General features: G+C 38.8%; 1 protein-coding gene across 2 annotated transcripts in view; it reads right to left on the minus strand.

Annotated features, from left to right (window-relative positions):
• The window catches only part of LOC149162116 (Hydrolase-like protein family), a 118747-nt gene that overhangs the window by 59840 nt on the left and 41165 nt on the right, over positions 1-17742 (minus strand). The gene's annotated exons all lie outside the window — the stretch shown is intronic.

The following is a 17742-nucleotide window of genomic DNA, read 5'->3' on the forward strand; positions in this document are numbered from 1 at the left end:
CTTTACTGCGTTTGATATTTTCGTGAATACTTGTAAGTTGTAACTAACAATTCTACTATGCTAGTGAGTTTTGTACTTATCATTATAAGTCAAAGAAAATTTCTGCTTTACAAAAGGGTGACTTGCATAAGACCCAGGGTTGCGGGGGAGCCCGCCCCCACACCCTCACGCCCACACGAACCCGCTCCCAATTCGCGCTCCACTCGGGAGCAAACCTCTCGTTCTCATTGTAAATCATACATTCATTCTCATTCTTATTCATCTATTTAATATATAATATTTGTATCCTCATGGATATCTTCATATTCCAAGTCCTCTGGAGTAATTAATTTATAGAAGGAACTTTGTTCGCTTTAGCATGCTTCAGTATGTTCACTTCAGTAAGCTTTTGTAAATGATAATAATTATAAATAAGAAAGGTTATAAATTAAATTATATATATATATAATAAAAATAAAAATAAAAAAATAAGAATGAGAATGAATGTATGATTTACAATGAGAACAAGAGGCTTGCTTATATATCAGGCAAGTGTTTGTTCATGAAGAGTGATGTCCTATAGACATGCCTCTTCAACCTAATTACTAGCTTAACTAATTATTATTTATAATTATTATCATTTACATTATATTTATATTATTTATATATTTTATTCGTAACATTGCCTCCTTCCTCAAAAAGCTTTGTCCTCAAAGCTTGTCGATGAAAAAGGCTCTATCTCTTTTTCGGCTTCAAATAACTTTTTTTCTCGAAACAATCATCTTCGTCGATACAAGCTGATATGATCTTCTAAGTGACAAACAAAATTGTCACACTGAGAAGGGATCAGACCATCCTAAATTAATCTTCTGTGGAATATTCCGATCACTGGAATTTTGTAACAACTTGTTAGCATAAGACTAGATTGATTTTACATCATTATTCTTTGGAACATCAATTTGTCGTTTCGGTTCTGAATGGTCCCGATACGTAGCGTGGTTGATTTGTCTATTCTCATGATTCGGATGCCGATAGGGAATTTTTTTGGTTTGATTTTCCCTTATTGGGCATGCGACAATTTTTATATTTTCTTCTGGCGAAGATGTTGTAGAGTTGGTTATGAAACATTCACTGGGGATGTTTATTGTCTGAACTGCAACATCTAAGTGTGTTGTTTCTTCAACTAACTTGTCTTCTTGAGTTGTCATATTCAGTGGATCGGTATTTGTTGTTTTGTCATCAACTTGAATTCCTACACTTGATGCTTCTTTCTCAATAAGTTGTTGTACCTTGTTTCCTAATGACTTCTTATCTTTCTTAAGTTTCTTAATTTGCATCAATAATTTTTCATTATGGTTTTTAAATTGAGAAATTTCTTCATTTTTGACAACAGTGGTTTTGTCAATTTCACTTTGCATATTTTGTAATACTTTTTTTCCTTCTTGAGACATTACTTTTGAAATATCCGATATATCTTCTGGCGTTACTAAATTAGGTTTCAGTGTAACATCTTGGAGTTTTATTTTCATCTTCTTGTGGGAAAATGTCAAAAACTTCTTTTTGTATTTAGAATAAAGGACCCTAGAGTTTCCATCAAAAAAAGAGTTTTTCACAGTGAATTGCAAGGTAAAAGTATAATCTCCAATACTTAGGTGTAGATTGCTTATGTCATATTGTTTGTCACATGTGTCAACAAAAATTGTTTCAACTATATTTGATTCAAGAATCACCAATTGGTTAGCACATTTAGGACTAACACAATTACTTCTTTCAATCAGACTGACAGAGATTATGATCTCTTCCTGTGAGTGATCCTTTGATTTTAAATAGTGTGTCAACACATTTACTAAAGGTTTTAGGAAATCTTCCCTCACTAGTTTCCATTTTGCGTTGATGTTTTTACGTAAACAATATGTCAACTTGAGCTATTTTTATTATAAAATATCCCTTATTTCTATATATATTTTTCAAATATTCTCCTTTAATGTGGATTGTTAAAAACTTGAATACCCTTTTATTAAAAAAATACTCCTTTATATTGTTGCCCTCTATGTATGTATGTCTTTCTTTATATTAAGACCCCTTTTCAAAATAACTTTATTATCTTATAATAATAATAGTTTCACTTCTTCTTTTTTAATAATAAATTGGTCCCTTTTTTTTATATACTTAATTACTCCCTTGATAACTTTTTTAATGTCACCCCACTTAATATAAAAGTCCCACTTATTATAAATTTTTATGATGTCACCACACTTAATAAATATAAAGGTCACACTTAATATAAACTTTTATGATGTCACCACACTTAATAAATTTAAAGGTCACGTCTTTTCATATGACAGGGTCGCGATGTTTTTTCTATTGCACCAACAGACTTGGAATACCCCGCAGATCTGTGTTTATGCACTTCAAGAGGGTCTGAGCTTCACATAGGTGCGAATTTATGTAACAAAAATCAGTGACAGAAATTTGTAAGGATGTCTTTGCAGAGCGGTGGAGTAGGCACTGGTGGCAACACTACGATGACAACAGTCAGCTAGCCGCAAGTGGTTGTGATCGTGTTGATGTGGCTCAAGCGACAATGTGAATGGTGTTTGAGTGGAAACTGGCGGCGACTGAAGGGAGTCGAGCAGAGGACAATGCTTCAGTTGCTGATGTTGTGACAATGTGTCTGTTTGCTGAGCACTGCGGATGGGAATCAGGGCTCCAGCGTTGGGTGCAACAGACGGCTATGGATATGGACGCAATGACAAACAGGGGCATTATCTTGCAAGGTGGCAATGACAGTCAACGATTAAACTTACTGTTGGCAGTGACAATGACACGACTACAAAAATTTAATGGCAACGATAATTGTGGGGATGAGGTGGACTGCGTCAGCGGCAAATGATAGTGTTGAATTTGGAGGCCGTGGATCCTATTGCGACTAGTAGCTATCTGAACTGTTGATTGTGGACAGTGGTGTGTTCTTCCCACGACGATAAGTTGACAATGCCACTACTGCTAAAATTAATATGCTCCCATTTTTTTGTTTTATATATTTTTTTCGTTTTATATATATTTTTATTTTTCTTTTTTTCTTTTTTTTCTTTTGTTAACAAATGGCCAAAGACCTAAAAAATGGAGAATCTCCCAATGTATAGAAAAACGCTTCAAGTATGACAACAAGAAAGTTGATGATGATTGATGGCCAAGGGTCGGTGACTGGAAAACGAGCTTTGTGCAGCAGTGAAGTGGCCAAAGGATCGACTGCTCTGATACCAAATGAAGCGAACAAAGTTCCTTCTATAAATTGATTACTCCAGAAGACTTGGAATATGAAGATATCCATGAGGATACAAATATTATATATTAAATAGATGAATAAGAATGAGAATGAATGTATGATTTACAATGAGAACGAGAGGCTTGCTTATATATCAAGCAAGTGTCTCTTCATGAAGACTCATGTCCTATAGACATGCCTCTTCAACCTAATTAGTAGCTTAACTAATTATTATTTATAATTTCTAACCTAGTAACAAGGATTCAAGAAGTCCTGATGATGGATCCCTGGTGGGATTTGAAACGTTGACGAAAAATGGTTTTTACTGTGGGTTCTCCAGTTACTAGGTTAGAAGATATAAACCACAGAAGTCTTAAATCCAGAATTATTTATAATTATTATCATTTAAATTATATTTATATTATATTTATATTATTTATATATTTTATTCATAACACATACAAGGGCTTCCCAATCTGGGAAATAATCCACCCACTGAGAAAATCACAAGTTGCAGCAAAATTGGTCAAACTGCCCCTGAAGAACCTGTAACCTGCCAGCCCACGTGGCTTACACCTACATGCAGCCTGTTTTAGGCTGCCCGCGTGGCTGTATGTCCGCCCGCAGCCTGCTATGGTTGTCTTGTGGTTGTATACTGCTGCCCACGCCCTGCTGTGGCTTCCCTGCAGCCGTACACTGCCGCATGCACCCTGCTGTGGCTGCCTTGCAGCTGCACACTGCTGCCTAACTGCTGCCCAAGCCTCTGCACTGTTGCCCTGCTGCTGTACGATCCTCTCTATGCGCTCACGGTTGTTGGGTTATCTTCCTCTTGCTGCAATCAGTTTGCACTCTCCTCCCTTGCATTGATCTCTAGATCAATGTCCTTCACCCTCACTGAGATCCCCTTGAGTCACAGTTCTTCGTGTCTCAAGCTCCCTATTTCTTTCTCCACCCAGCCTTGCTTTTATAAAGTTTGAGTTGTTGACTAAATCCACAACCCTAATCTCTAAAGTGATTGATAGTTGAGATTAGATCTCACCTCACTTGAGATCAATGGTTGAGATTCATCTAACTGACTAATGCAAATAACCTTTGCATTTCATTAGATTGGACTCTCTTTTTCTTATAAAAGCACTTTAATTATTCCTTTAATTAAAGTAAGTCTGCAAAGGTTAAATGCCTTGGACAACTTCTACACAAGATCTATGCAGAAGTACTTGTCCAATGCTACTATCATCAACATCTACAAGCCTTTAGGGGCACCTCCTCTAGGCAAGCTGCCACTAGCACCTCTATCAGGATTCAGTAGAACTTCTAGAGTTTTTGATACAATGGGAAGTGTGTTAATGGAATTAGCGCAATCACAACAAAAGTCGTGACAAATTAAAATTAACACTCTGCACAGTCTTCAATTTATGGTGTGACAAATGATTTGAAACATTCATAATACAGGCATTTGGCACAATAATATTGGACAGCAAATCAACTCCAAATTCTCATTAACATTACATTGCACGATAAGAACATAAACAGCATGAAGCCAACGCCAAATCAACAAACTGAACCCTTTGCAATGTTATGACTGGGTATAAATAATGTAGCTAAGGGATCACACAATCTTGTTCATTCATATTCTCTATATAACATAATTTACAGAAATTTGATGAAAAGGAAGCAACAAAGGTGGAAGACAATTCGTCATGACTGTTGTTCCACACATCACTGTCAAACCGTCCAACCACAAAAGCACATGTGTGGTTTTGTTGTGTGTCTAAACAAAATTGGCTCACCGAGATTACAATACAAATATTAGCATGACCAAACTTTTTGGATGTGTGGCTGGGTCAGAGTGCTGGACTGTCCAACAGGATTTAGGTGTGTCCATGCCATATGTCAGTAATGCACATTGAGGATCGAGCATTTTAGCATGCCCTTCACACCATTGATTTTGCACTAATTTGCACCTCTAATACAATGCCCAAAACTATGTGCTCATACTTGGAAAAAGGTATGGTTGAACATTTCTTTAGTGCAACTCCAATAACAATGGAATTAGTCAAACAGTCATTCCTTTCAAGATCGAACCTCCCCTCTTACGAGTTAGTCCCCATCAATTGTTATGCCACTTGGGGAAACCTCTTAGAGATTAGAAATAAGGTGTACAGATACCATTTGTTGGCTTAGGGAGACTATTGTTTTAACCTGATCTAATAAAGTTTCAGGGCTCCTAGTTAGGTTGCCCAATCTTTTCACTACAGAATTATGTCTTCCTCCAGTGTCACATTAACTTCAATGGCAAGCTCTTTAAGAATCAGTGCAACAAATTCCTCTTCATCTACATCTAGTATTAATGGCTCATCGAGCTTCAAGCAATCCACCTATAACACTGGAAGAATGCCCATGCAAATTGGTAGATCCGAACAGAATGTGTACTCTCCAATCTGCTTGTCGACATGATAAGGGCTATATCTGAGTGGATTAAGCTTTTCAGTTTTCTTTTTGAAGAGCTCTTTCTAGAATCTAAAGATAAACCCAAACCCAAACCCTAACTCCTAAACAAAATTGATAACCTACATGAAATCTGATCTCGCATAACCTTGTGCTTCTGTTGACTCTTCTGAAAAGGCTCTCAAACATAACAATGAATATTTCTAACGTGATCAATGAACCTTGTTACTTTCCCATGTGCAGAGACCTCCTTCATCACCATCACTTTAGAATGGACCCAGACTACCTAATGGATGCTTCAACAGGTATTCAAGGCACGCTTCAAAATTTGACGTGTGTGTCACACTATGCAATGCAGGATTATATCTATGTTGCACCTAAGGGATGCTAGCATCCCATGTCTTCAAATGCTTATGAACGCAACATTTGAACTATGGTGTGATTTACTACCTTTGTTTTCCCATTATTTGTGGATGGAAGGCAATACTCCTCTTTGTCTACCTTTCTGTACCTGTGTTTGCCCATTTGTTTGATATCCATCAATCTTCATATAGCAATAACAAAAGTGAACCTACTATCATGGTTAAAGATGGTTGAAGGTTGTGGACCAAAGTGCAGACAAACCCTGCCAAAGAACAATTTCTCAGCTTGGTACACTAAAATTATTTTCTTGCAAGGTATCACGATAGTCATTTTGCTAAAGTGATCTGAAACCAGCATGCGGTAGTCATTGCCCTTACTAATAATTTCTAGACCTCCAAGGAAATTCATTGACAGACTCCATGGTCTTCTCGGGACTAGAAGTAGAATGTACTTACCCAACTTCCAGTTTGTTGGCTTTGAAATGCTACAAAGGGGACAACAATGCATGAATAATGCCACCATATATGCCAATATTGGCCAGTAGAAACATCTATGCCAATATTGCCTAGTAGAAACATCTATGCAAATTAGCAATTATATTCTCTATTCCAAAATCTCTCACTATTTCTGAATGGTGCACCTTACACACCAACTACGCTATGAGTTTCTTGAGGGACACAAATGCTACTAAGCCTATACAAAATCTCGTCCTTGAACAAGTAGTCCTAACACTCTTCATTTGGCAAGGTCAGCATGGAATTCTATGAAATTAAGTAAATATGTGTGAAGTCTTCAGATTTCTTCCTACAATTTCATTTGTGGTTCCCTTGTAATAATTTATCATAATGTTGACATACTACAAAAATGTGATCCACATCATGTGGCTTGCATTTTCAATCTTGCTATATATCTAAAAGCATTGGAGAGGCTTATCTGACACATTTACAATGCTACATCAAAACTATGCCCATGGCTTGTCCAAAAGCATTCACTTCAATCTCAAAGGCTCGTTAAATATCAACACAAGAACAAGAGAAGTCACTACTTGGCACTTGATCTAGTTGAATGATTCTCATCATGTGGCTTCCCACTTGAACTAGACACGGTCATAGTGGTAGAGGTGCATGACATGGAAAAAATGTGCGAAGATTTTTTGCAATTAATTCACCATTACTATGAAGGTTCAAAGCTCATGGATATTATTCTATGGTAGCTATTTGACAATGGCTAAAACCTTTGTCAGATTGATTCTTAGTGCATCTTGGTTCATGTGGAATCCACTATAAATGAGTTTGCGTTGCTCAAATGTACATTTCTTCATGTTGCTCAATAGCTCATCTTTGCATAACATTGCAAATTCTTAGGATAAATGGCACAAGTGGTCCTCCCCAATATTGCTTGAAACAATATTTTCATCCATATATACAATTGCAAACAAGTCAAGATATGGTCTTAGCACTTCCTTCTTAATTTTCATGAGTGTCAAGAGGGCATTAGTAACCAAATGACATCACGAACCATTGAGATATTCTTGGATCATTTTGACAGTTGTCTTCCATGCATGCTCTAGCTTGATATAGAATTGGTGGTAATCAAACTCCAAGATGATCTTATTAAAAAGAAATTCCCCTTGGAGTTGACCTAACAATTTGTCAACATACACTAATGGATATTTGGTCTTCACATCAACCTTGTTAACAAGTCAATAATCCACACACATTCTCCATGTGCCATTCTTCTTTGAAATTAATACAATTGTTGATCCACAAGAAGGCAAGTTGGGGCATATGCACCCTTAATCCAAGTACTAAATCTACTTCTTAATTTTTGCATTCTCGAAATCCCACTTGACATGTTGTTTGGCAAGACAACTTTTTGTTGCAAGTCAATGATTTGTTCCATTGCATCACTTGGAGGCATCTTGCAAGGCCTTTGGAATCAATATAATCAAAACCAAACTAGTTCTAGCAAAACCAGCTAGTCCAACCAATTTTGAGGCCATACTATCCAAGTTGAATGTAATACCATCATTTGTTTATGATGTAAATATATGTACTCATTATTAGGCTGGTGAGCCGAATGTATATTGAAGGTTTGCCTGCCTAGGCAGTTATGATATGTGACCTGCGTGCCCATATAGCTATGTTAGATATTGTGGGGCCAGCGTGCCCAGGCATATGTGCCATTGTTGGTTAAGTAGCCAGACGGCCAAGATTGTAATACAAAGTAATTTGTAAATATTTTAATAATAATAAAAAGGTTGGTTGCAGAGCCCACTCCACGATAAGAGTATGGGGAGGCATGCGACTCCACAGTGACGGGCAAGGGTGTGTTGGAGACAAATGTTGCTGAAAATGGCACTTGGGGCCCATCTGGCTTCAAGAGCACCACATGGCAAAGAGAGCCATGCAATGGGAAAAAGTATATATAGATACTAGTCCCAAGCATTATGACTACTCGTTATCACTATGATGATTATGGTTCTAGACTTCTTGGTTGGTTGTAAGGCGCCACTTGGGCGCAAGTTCGGGGGAAGCAGTTGAAGCATTCCTCGCTAACCATAAGGTTCCACTTGGGCACAGGTTCGAGGAAAGCAGTTGAGATTTTCCTAGGAGAGATTTTCTCCTATTCATCTCCTTCTAGCCAGCAGCCCATATGCCAGCCCTCCCGGTTATTTCCTTCATGCATTTTAGGTAATGTAAGTATTTGGAAAAAAAAAGAGAATTGGGTCATGGGGCACACATTCCAAGGTTGAAGGGGGATTATTGTTTGGAGGACTTATGGTTGTCATGGACCAAAAGATGCTAACAAGTGGCATGCAAAGAAGCAAGAATCAAGTGGTACAATATCATTGGCCAGCACGACTCTAAGGAGTGTCAAGGCCAACAACCTTGAAAAAAAAATATGAAACTAAACATTAACTAAGTAGCATATGATTGGGTCAAAAATATTTGGGGCTGGTAAAGCAAATCGAACCAATAAGCCTCCCCTCACGATTGGGGAGAGTGAAATTTACCTACAGGGGGGGACGGGGGCTGTCTCGAGGATATTTTTTTTGGAGGATGGCATTCAGGGGGGTTCGGGTGAGAAAGGCACGATTTCCCTTAGTTTTGGGGGAGAGTTATTGGCTCTGGGCAAGAAGTCGAAGTTCCAAGAAACCCAATCCATTTTACTTGGTGCTGGATAGAGATATTGTTCACCGAAACAAATTTCCATACAAAGACTCGGTCTTGGAGATCTCATGTATTCTAGCCTCTCCACAAAAATTCAAGGCTAGAACACATATATGCTACAAAACTAACACTCCCTCTTAGCGAGGAATGTGTTCTAGTGCTACACACCCTGCCACAACACCCTGCCTCTGCATCATCTCCTGTCACGTTGTTGATGTCTGGTTGTTGTTGCCCACCAACTACAGCGCAACTCTGATATATGTTGCATCTGTGTTGTTGTTGACACTGCCATACTGCTGCCAACACTGCATCGCACTGCAACTGCCTCTCATCTATTGTTGCTACAACTGCAACATCTACAACTGAAAAGCACCCAAAATACTGAAACAACTGTAATCAGTATGATGCATCTGTCTCCCAAGTCTCTGGTTGATACTAGCATCTACACTATCACTAAAGAATTTGCGTTTTTGCTGACTCTGCACTATGCCAACTGCACCGCTACCAACTCTGCACTGCACTCCCCAGCATCTGACTACTACTAGTCTTTGCAACTGTCACTCGATCTCCGACTGCATCAACTGCCATTGATCCATCTTGCTACTAAATAATGTAGGCCCCCGTAGCTAGATAATGATCCATGAGGTGGACTCCTCAAGGATCTTGCCTAATCTTTGTAGCTCTCTCGAGCTACAACACCAAATCTCCCCACCTCACTCCTGGTAGTATATCAGCAAACATGCGAAGTCTTCCTCTAGTCTAGAGGAAAGCCTATCGATCTCTGTTGAAGTTTCCTACTAGTCCTGCTTCTCCTCCTTGTCCTTCTTCCTAAGAGGACATTGGGTATTGTAGTCACCGATTTCACCACACCTTAAGCACTTGACCTTTAATAAGTCCTTCTTCTTCCTCTCATCCCCCTGTCCCTAACTGGTACCCTTTGATGCGAGGGCCACATTCTCCTCCTTTACCGTCTTCGATCTGTTGCTGCTTCCACTGATGGAGCTCTTTAACAGAGCTCGTCTCAACTCCTCCTGCTACAAATCAACCCACATTCTATCCCAGTCTGGTAGCCTTTCTCTGCCCAATATGCTTTAGATGAAGACTTGCCACTCCTCTAAGACACTGTTGAGTACCAAGCGCACTAGCTCTGTGGGTTGAGACGTTGCCCCAACAGCTTACAATTGGTCTCAGACCTCCTGAATATTGGTAAGGAAGGGGTCTATGCCTTCCCCTCTCTGCATCCGGATGAGCCTCAGCTTCTCCTCTAGGTACATCTTTCATTGCTCGGAAGTACCCTGATACAACGTGGAGAGAGCATCCCACATCTGTTTGGCATTGTCTTTTCCAGCTATATGTGAAACAACATGATCTCGGACGCCATCTAGGATCAACTGTTTCACCCGTCTCACCTCCTTCTTGTACTCTTTCTGTTGATCTGCATCTTGAGGAACCACCAGTACTGCATCAAGATAGGCTTTCACACCATATTCATCCAGAAGGAAGGACATTGTTGCCTTCCAAATGACATAGTTGGAAGCTCCATCCAACATGTCCCTGATCACGAAGCCCACCAGTGGCCATCTTAACGAACTGTCAAAAACCTCCTCTTTCCTTCTACTCGGTTGTTGCTCTGTTATTCGCACTCCCTTCTGGAGTTAGAAGATCTGCTCACAACCACTATCGATCTGCAAGGAAAATCGAACTTCTTGAGACTAGAAGTTCCCTGAGAAAAATTTTCCCTCTGTGTGTGCTCTTCACTCTTCCACCCCGACGTTGGCTCTGCTCTAGTGTACTGCGGCAAACACCACTGTGTCGAGCTAGAGATCTACCCAAAAAAAATCTAAGTTGCTCCCTCTGCCTTTGGAATTACTCGATCTAGAAGGATCGAATTTTTCTGCCCCTTTCTCAGAAAAATCAGTCCTCCTCCAGCAACTCAGCCTGGCAAAAGGCTGCACTGCCCTTGGGAATTTCGGCCTGTTGCACTCGCTAAGTAGTGAAAATTCCTTATCTTCGTTTCTGAGCTCTCCAACTGATCAACTACGCTCTGATACCATGTGAAAATTTCAAAATGTTATGGAACCAGCTCACAAAAAGATAGAAAAGATAAATCAGTGCCTTAGAAATAAGCCTCTTCGAGGGGGGCAACCTCCTTTACATTACACAAATGAATCCTTTACATTACACAAATGAACATTTCTTAGATGATACAAATGACAAGACCTCCTTTCTATATATAGGAGTCTAAGGGGTCATAATACAATCAAAGCCGACATAACAATAATAATGTAAGGGCATAATAATAACAATAGTGGGCTTCTATGGGGCACAATAATAACAATATGGGGACTACATGGGCACAACAATACAATAAGGGGGTTGTACTAATAACAATAAAGGGTTACACTAGTAGTATAGGGACCTAACATCAAAAAGTGTTGTCCTCAACGCTTGAGTAGTTCTTGATGTTTCTGTATAAAATTCTTGTCCTCCTGTATGGAATCTTCGGCGGGTAAGTTCTTCTACTTGATGAAATACTCTGAAATTGATCGATTTTGTAGCTGTCGGGTTCTTGTTTCTGTGACTGCTCTAGGCTTCAATATGATTTTTCCTTCCTCGTCAAGTTTTGGCAATATTATTTGAACTGGGATCTTCTGCAACTTTTGAATGAGTGGCCACACTTCCTCGTCCTTCTTCCATTCATCCCTTGCTTCGTTTATCCAATCTACTTGGATAATAGAAATAGCACAAAACAATGCTTCCACATCTTCATCCTTTCTTGAGAGTGCATCTACAACAAAATTTTGCTTCCCTTTTCTGTAGATGATGTCAAAGTCATAACCCAACATATTTGTGACCCATTTTTCTGTTCTTCTAAAGATAATATTTGTTCTAAAAAATATTTAAGACTATCATGATCCATTTTTACCTTGAAGTGTCTTCCCTTTGGGTAAGGTCGTCATTTCTTAAGTGCGTGTAGTATTGCCAACATTTCCTTCTCATAAATAGCTTGCTTGAGATGTAGCCGTAAAAATACCCAATCACCTACATCAAAACTTTTTTCACCGCGATGTTGATCTACCTATTGTTTCATTTGATTCTGCACCAAAGTGGCGTTATCCTTTAAAAGTTGGAGAACTTGTTGTTGATGCTCAATGTGATCTCTCACTGCTTGAACCTTTTTCTTCTTGATATGTCCTTCTATCTTGAGAGTTTGAGGAGTGGTAATTTCTTTTGATGCTTTACAAGATATGGTCGAATTCATTTCTTGATGCTCGATGTGATCTTTCACTTCTTGAACATTTTTATTATTAATATGTCATTCTATCTTGATAGTTTGAGGAGTGGTAATTCCGTCCAATGCATTACAACATATGGTTGGATTCATTTCTTCTTTCTCGAGGGTTTGTTTCAGGAGTATATCCTATTCTTTTGACATTTCTTGTTCCTTTTCTTCCTCCTCTTCACAATCTATGTAAAATAATTTCTTCTCAACACACTTATGAGCTTTAGTGTATTTTCCATCACCACTGTAACAAAACCCTTTTTCTCTTTTTTCTTCCAATTGTTGTGGTGTCAACCTTGTAGGTTGTGGAAGGCTAGGGGCAGCAACACTTCCATCTTTATAGTTGTGAGTGGTAGGCTTCCTGGTTGCCATAATTTTGCTTTCCATTTTTCTTGCTAACCTGAATGCCTTCTCCAATGAATCACGTTCCCAAAGGCGAACCTCATGTTGGATATTATCCTTTAAAGTCCTTATGAACACATCAATCCTATGCTCCTCTGGAATATCTTTTACCCTTATGTTCAATTTTTGGAAGTCCTCAATCTGCTCTACCATTGAACACTTTTGTTTGAGATTTATCAATTGGCTAAAGAAGGTGTTTCTATTTGTATCCTCATAATGTGCTATCATTTCCTCCGTGAAAATTGACCACATAACAAGTGGTTTACAAGAACAAAGCCCTTTATACCATAAAAATTGATCTGGTTCTAAACATGAAGACGCAATACGTACCTGTTGTAATATTTGCACCTCATGTAGATCAAAATATTGTTCCATCTGTAGTATCCAATTTACCGGATCCTTGCCATCAAACTTCCCCATATCGCCTTTTCTTGATTTTAGGAGCTCGATCTTGAAACGACTGTAACTCTGTAATTTCGGATCTTCCAGTTTTGAAATTGCGACCTGCAATAGCCCTCTACATCCTCTTTCCAATGCCACCATTCTGATCGAAATTGGATTCTCCAAGAAAGAGTTATGCACAATCTCCCAAGATGACCTGATTATATACCTTTTCAGAAGAGCGAATGAAGTGCCATGTGTCACTGTTTTGACCTTCGGATCTGAAAAATATACACAGTAAACTACAGTCTGTCCTCTTTCTGTAACTTCTTATGAAATTTCAATCGGATGCTCAGAGAGACAGTTATGATGATTTTCCCCAGGTCACCTGTTTGGGATGTAATTCGGGAGCCTGCAGAAACCCTAACTTTCTTGGACTGTATCTACGAAAATGCAGCGAAGCAAAAGCTGAAATTTGGGCCCGAGATTCCCCACGATTTAGGATCAAATGGATTTTAATTTCAGAGTCTGAAAATTTGTAGAAAACAAATTATTGTGAACATTCCACGATGACTTGTTTGAAATGAAATTATGGAGCTTGCAAAAACCCTAACTTCCTCAGATCATATCTCCGTAAATATAGCGAGACAAGATCTGAAATTTGGACCCGAGGTTCAGACCAATTTTTTCTCAAATGGGTTTTGTTTTAGCTTCTGGAGCTGCGTAGCGAAAGCGTTATAGCGAAAATTCCATGATGACCTATTTGGAGCAATGAAACCCTAGAATCCAAAGCTCTTATACCAAATGTTATGAAACCAGCTCACAAAAAGATAGAAAAGATAGATCAGTTCCTTAGAAATAAGCCTCTTCAAGGGGGCAACCTCCTTTACATTACACAAATGAACAATTCTTAGATGATACAGATGACAAGACCTCCTTTCTATAGATAGGAGTCTAAGGGGTCATAATACAATCAGAGCCGACATAACAATAATAATGTAAAGGCACAATAATAACAATAGTGGGCTTCTATGGGGCACAATAATAACAATATGGGGACTACATGGGCACAACAATACAATAAGGGGGTTGTACTAATAACAATAAGGGGTTACACTAGTAGTATAGGGACCTAACACAAAAACTGGAATCCTACTGCAGTAACTGGTATTGTTTCTCCTAATTGTTAATTAATTTAACAATTTATCTGCTATGGCAAATATCGAAATAAACACACTGCAACCTTCACAAATAAAATACTGCGGAAAAATAATGCGCTAGAAACTAAAAAATGCTAGCACACACATAAAATTAACACAATTATTTTTGGATAAAAGTCCCCAGAAAAACCCAACGCGGGTGAATCAGTGCAGCAATTGAGGGTTTTATTATTATGCAGCAGTGACAAATTTTGAATACAACTGGATGCTAAAATCTAGCAATCCTACAAAGAAAAATACTGGCAAAAATCTAGTGAAGGATTTCCTCACTCCACAGGCAAACCTTGACACAACTTGACTTCAGAAATTTGGCCTTCTGGCCCTCATCATCAGCATTTGCGCTCCTATGCGCAACCTGCTTTACGTGAAGCCTCTGACTGGTCTCTGATGAAGTCGTTCTACCTTCTGCCTGTGAAAATTCTAAACTAGAATACTATTGCAGCAACTGGAAATTATTCTCCTAATCGTTAATTTAATTTAACAATTTATTTGTTGTTTTCTATGGCAAATACTAAATAAATCACACTGCAATCTACACAAATAAAACTTTAAAAAAGAATAAACGCTGGAAGAAATGCTAACGCACACACATAAAAATTATTTTTGGACAAAAGTCCCCGGAAAAACCCAACTTGGGAACATTAATACAGCAGATGAGGGTTTTAATATTAAGCAACAGTGAAATAATCTGAGTACAATCTGGATGCCAAATACTGGCAATCCTACAAAGAAAATACAGGCAAAAATCTAGTGAGGAATTTTCCTCACCCCACAGGCAAATCCGGCCTCTAACTGCAACTCCAAGTGAGCCTTCCAAACAACCTCTGCACTGGCTCTGCGTCACCCTAGCACAGTCCCTTCTATGCTTAGTCTGAATCAGCCTCTCCTCAAGCCGTCTAGTATGTTGTTGTCTGGGAAAATGTCTCTCTTGGCCCCTGAAACCTCTGTCTAGCTTCTGGCACTGAAACTCGACTTTCCCCAGCATAATCAAAACTACCTCTAGAGGCTACTGCGTTGCTCTAGCGTCAGCCTCTCTGTGGCTCTTCTGCCTCTTTGCAAATGCACTCACCGGATTTGGAAATATTCCTTCAGCTTCACTGTCTTTGCCCCTTACTGCTTCGATCTCTGGCTCTCTCTCCGACAACTGACTACTGCTACGCTAGAAATCGATCTACCAAGAAATTGAACTGCTCAAGTGTATTCTCCATCACCACATCGACCTCCTCTTATTATCCTCTGTTGGAGCGCCAATGACCAAGATTAAAACTTAATCAATGGCTAAGATCATCTCTAGATGAGTTTCTAGATGATTCTCACCTTGACTTAATTAATACTAATTAATTAACCATATTCCCTAAGTTTAGACTTAGGAAATGTTTTAAAAACGGTTAATAATCTAATTGAGACACTTCTATGCGAAATTTCTAGAACTGATTTATGGGTTTTGGAGATCTCATGTATTCTAGTCGCTCCACAAAATTTTGTGGCTAGAAAACATCTGATGCTACAAAAACTAACACTATTGGCTGGAAAGATGCTTCCCCAACACTCTGGGACTCCTTCCCGACCTCTAGAACTGAAGATGTCTCTCCCTCTCAGTGAATCAAACTTGCCTCTAGAAGTTATTGCGCTACCCCTGCATCAGCTTCTCTATGGCTCTTTTGCCTCTCTGCAAGTGCACTCGTTGGAACTGGAATGCTTCGTCCAACCTCACTGTCTCTGCCCCTCACACACTGCTTCAATCTCTAGCTCTCTCCGGCAACTGACTGTTGCTATTCTAGAAATCGATCTACTAAGAAATCGAAATGCTCAAGTTTGTTCTCCATCACCACATCGACCTCCTCTTATAATCTTTTGTTGGAGCACCAACAGCCAAGATTAAAACTTAATCAATGGCTAGGATCTTCTCTAGATTGATCTGTGTGAGTTTCTAAATGAATATCGCCTTGAATTAATTAATATTGATTAATTAACGATATTCCTTAAGTTTAGAGTTAGGAAATATTTAAAAACTGGTTAATAATCTAATTAAGTCATTTCTAGGTGAAATTTCCAGAAAATATTTATGGGTTTTGGAGATCTCATGTATTCTAGCCTCTCCACAAAAAATCAAGGCTAGAACACATCTGATGCTACAAAAACTAACACAGTGTACCTTTATTATGAGGAATTTTGGAATGAATTTAATTGATGCCTTCTGAAATCTTTAGTTGTGAAGTTCAAATTACTGGCAATGTTGCCTTGTATTCTATGTAAATTACAGTAAAGAGGTTCATGACACTCTGTCAATAGTAGCAGAAAATATGGTTAACTGATTTGTAGCAATCCTAGAACAGATTTTGAAGATCTAAAGATTTCCCTTATTTGTATCTACACGCGGAGTTTTCCCATGAAATATGTTAACTCATGAAAGACAGATTTGTGTACGTGGTACTCGACCATGTATCTCGATTATTTCTACTCATATTCTAATTTAATGTTGCTTGTCTTCCAATTTAATATCATTGTGTTAGATAATAGGGTGCATCTACATGTAATTATGCAATTCATTTTTAGATGTGGTTTTGCCTCTAGTTGAACCATTGAACTCACCCTTATTGGGAAAATAGTCCAAATATACATTATTGAAGGAACGAAACTTTGCAAGGTCATTACAGATTTCCAATAGCAACATGCATACTTAATTGGATATGCATAGTTTGGAACCTACAGGTATTCTTTTTTAGTAAAGCAATGTCCTAATATTTTTATAGCATACTAATAGAGGTCAGTCAATTTGATCAGGATACACCAGATTTCCACCTTCAATTTTGGGATATTTTAAAATAGGACTTGGGTCTGAAATCTGTAGGGCCATAGGCTTAAACATTAGGTTGCCCCACTCAAATAAATTTGTTTCCAATCTTCAATAGCTCCCTCTATCACTCTTTAATAAGCAACGAGTGAAATTCTTTTTAGGGAGCGCGCTCCCGAAATTCGCTCCCACAGGGAGGGAGCAAATTTCGAGAGCGCGCTCTCGGGGTCGCTCTCGGTCGGAGCACACTCTAGGAGCAAGTTCAACAGGGGGGGTCGCTCCCCCACAACCTTGCTCAAGAAACATGGAAGTCACCCTCAGTTTGGAAAACCATACAAGGAAGATCATGAAAATTTCCTTCGAGACCCAAACAATGAGAACGTGTCAGGGATCCGCAACATAATTCATCCAGTCAAAACCAAAGACATAAT

The sequence above is a fragment of the Pinus tabuliformis genome, chromosome 5_2 (assembly GCF_031772625.1).
Source record: "Pinus tabuliformis cultivar Carrire ecotype Pingquan chromosome 5_2, CPIR1, whole genome shotgun sequence".
NCBI lineage: Eukaryota > Viridiplantae > Streptophyta > Pinopsida > Pinales > Pinaceae > Pinus > Pinus tabuliformis.